The sequence below is a fragment of the Diospyros lotus genome, chromosome 12 (assembly GCF_014633365.1).
Source record: "Diospyros lotus cultivar Yz01 chromosome 12, ASM1463336v1, whole genome shotgun sequence".
Classification (NCBI taxonomy): Eukaryota; Viridiplantae; Streptophyta; class Magnoliopsida; order Ericales; family Ebenaceae; genus Diospyros; species Diospyros lotus.
Genome location: NC_068349.1, coordinates 30,037,277 through 30,041,006, shown reverse-complemented (window position 1 = coordinate 30,041,006; position 3,730 = coordinate 30,037,277).

The following is a 3,730-nucleotide window of genomic DNA, read 5'->3' as shown; positions in this document are numbered from 1 at the left end:
CTAAGGTTCGTCATTCCCTCTGCTTCACTCGAGGAATCGGTCCCAAACACAAACAAGAAAACACAGCGGATCGGGACTCGAAACCCGAGTGAGTTTCACCTTTCTTCATCTCTCCTCATAGCAAGTCAAAGGTGACCCAAGCACATAGCTAGCATAACACACACTTCACTGAGTATTGGGGATTTATGGGAACATACCTTGTTGATCTTTACCCAATCTAAACTTAGCTCTGTTAGATTTGAATAGCAATGGCACCAACACCAAGAGGGGGTGAATTAGGTTTTAAAAATTTGATTGAACTTGAAAATCCTTTTGATGAAAAATGAGATTTTAGTGAAAGTAAGGATTAATGAAATGCTTGGAACAATAAATGAAACAAAGAGCACAAGCAAATAAGAGACACAACGATATATAGCAGTTCGGCTTAAACCAAGCCTGATCCACTACCTTATCTCCTCACAAAGGATTTTTCAATCGATCTACTAAAAACCTCTTATCTCTCTGGATAGGCCCTCTAGCAACAAGCTAGGAAATACAACCTCTTGCTTAAACAAGCAAGCCCTCTAGCAACAAGTTAGGTATTCAACCCCTTGCTTCAACAAACAAGTCCTTTAGCACAACATGCTAGGAAAACTAAGAATAATACAAAATAGGAGGATCTAAGAGTAGACACTCTTAGTTACAAGATCTCTCAATATAAATACAAGACTTGAACAAAATAATACAAATGATAATCAAAGCCTTTAGAGAGAAAAATGAAGCACAAATGAAATAATTAAGCTCTTAAAAGAATGAACACTTGTAAGCTTGAAATCAATCCTCTTGGTTGAATTGAATCACCCATTTGACTTGTATTTATAGTGCCTTGAGAGCCCATTCATGAATCCTACCGTTGGTAGTGGAAAAGCCATTTTGGGTGAGTGGAAAAACTAACCGTTGGGGGTTTTTACGACACAAACGGTCGATAGATGCATGGCATCGGTCGACAGATTAATAGAAATTCAAAAGTCGATCGACAGATTAAGAAGAACGGTCGATAGATTCAAAACTTGCATTCTGTCGGTCGACAGATGCATAGGCATCAGTCGACGAATGGCTTGCACACTATCGAAGCATCAAGAAATGGCATTCTGCCGGTCGATAGATTCACAAAAAATACAAGGCCAATCAACAGATGATGAGGTATCTATTGACAGATGAAACCATCATTCAAGATATGCATTTACCTTCCATTTACTTAATACAAAAATGTAAATAAGAAAGTACCCCCCATTTGGATTCAATAAAAATATCTAGAAAATCAAAATCTATAACAATAAGAAAGTAGAATTTGGGTTTTAGTATAAACTCAAGATTTAGCAATGTTACCACCTCCAAAATACATACTTTCTATTTCTTGAAAAAATCATTTTATCACCAATGAATGTTAGCTATTGAAATATCAGAAGATAGTTTTTCAAAATGAAAACATTTTCTTATATGTCTCCTTATAAGGTGCTAACCTTCTAGACTTAGAAAAATATTGAAATCTTATCAAAAGGAGTTTCGAAACATGATGCATGAACTAAAGGATTTTTCAGACATTTAAATTTCGAGCCAAAACCTTTCATGCATGTTTCAAAATATAAAAAGCTTATTTTGAAATATGAGATTAACATAAATGATTTTTCATACTTTTCATCAAACACATTTATATCCTAGTTGGTCTTTTGCTTTAGAACAATTTTAGCTCTATGTTGACCAATGACTTCAAAGTTATTTTGAAAATCATTTTAGGAGATTCTTTTAATACTAAATACTTGACTTTGCAAATCTCCATATGTATATGAATGAACTTAATTTGGTCTTTATTTGAACAAAATATAACTTGATATTGAAATTGATATATGTTGAAAACCATAGCCTTGACTCATGACTTAGGGATTAAGCCAATATATGTTTTTCATCATCAAAACTAATATATAAAAGTCAAACAACAGGCTCCACCAACTAGGGCCATATTCATCCAGCCTTCTAGCAATCACCTACCATACTATGATGAATTACAATAGCTAGAGACATCTAGTGCTCATCAACACTTACATTCAATCCCATGAGTATATACACATACCACCACATAAATACATACAAAGATAATATAATTCACAAACTCGGGCAACAATGCTAGTCGCCATATCAGCCTCCCGATACCATCCATGCTTCCATCTGGACATGCTTCATCTATAACATAAGGTAAAACCTCATGAGTCATAAAGACTCAATAAGGGTGCAGTGCATAAGTAAATGAAACATGAGAGAGCATGTAATGCAAAATACAATGAAAAACAGGTAGTCTTCCATGCCCTCATAACCTCCATAGGTTAAGGTATCGACCAACACTTCCCACCTCACTAGTCTTCCATATGGCTATAGGTACACTAGAACACATAGCATGTAAATGTTGACCATTACATGCAACTCATAAAAACACTTACAATGCAAGCAAGACCACCACCTTGGGGTCATCCCTTACTTGGCTCAAAGTATCATCTTTGCCACGGCAAGAACTCCAGCCTGAACCTCGAGCTCTTCTAGGATCACTGCCTCCTCGGTAGAACCTAGATGCAGCCACATAAACCCTAACCACATCAGGCATTAATCCAGGGCCTATGATTCTGCCACACACCATAAAAACCACCCACCAAGAACCTCCAAACAACCCCAACCATGGACATAATCCAACCATCACCTTACATTACACTATTCCACAACATCTCACATAATGAAAATTACTTAAAAATAAGTTATAAATTTACCTTACCTGATTTGGAGGAGAAATCGGGAAAATGCCCACCTGGTGTTGTCTCCTGAGCTGCCACCTCGGGCCTGAATTCCCATTTTCGAGCCTCCAGCACGCTCCTCGAGCATCAATTAATTTTCAAAATTTTTTTGAAATTTTTTTTGACTATTTTTCCCATTTCACCACAACTGAAACACTTAATTCCACTATTGCCACCAGCTCTGTTAGGTTGATTGCCACTAGGACTATTTCTGTCTGGTTGGCCTGTGCTAGGGATTACTCTATTCACTCTTCTAGCGCCCTGATTCACGTTCTTGATAATACCACCATCTACTGCTCGACTATTGCCAGCAACCATATTGCTACTGTTGGTCTCTTAGGGTATGGCCACTCAAATATTTATTATAAAATTTTTCTCAATTTTAATAAATATTTTTTATTAATGATTTTATTGAAAAACATGTATTTGATAAATATAATAAATTATATTTGAGATTAATAATAAATGTAAGCCACAAGATATAAGAAAAATAAATAATATGAAGCATAACATAATTTATAGTGGTTCGATTTTTTCACACACACCTAATCCACTCTCCCAAGGTCTAACCACCCTTGGGGTTCCACTAAATCCAAATCACCAAGATTTTCACAGTAGCTCACCTTGAAAATTAGATATACACCTAGATTACAATGGGTTCTAATCAACCACTACACCAAGGTTTTCTCCCTAACTTACCTTGGAAACTAAATTCACCTAGATTTTAACGGATCTAGGAAACATATACAATTCTCAATAATAATTTAAATGTTTACAAATAATTTGTCCACACTTGGACACAAATAAGAAATTAAGAACAAATTATACGAGGTAATAATATTTAAATAAATAAATAAATTTATAACCTCAAATGGAGAAGTTCAGATTTATCGTAGAAGACTTGAAGAACT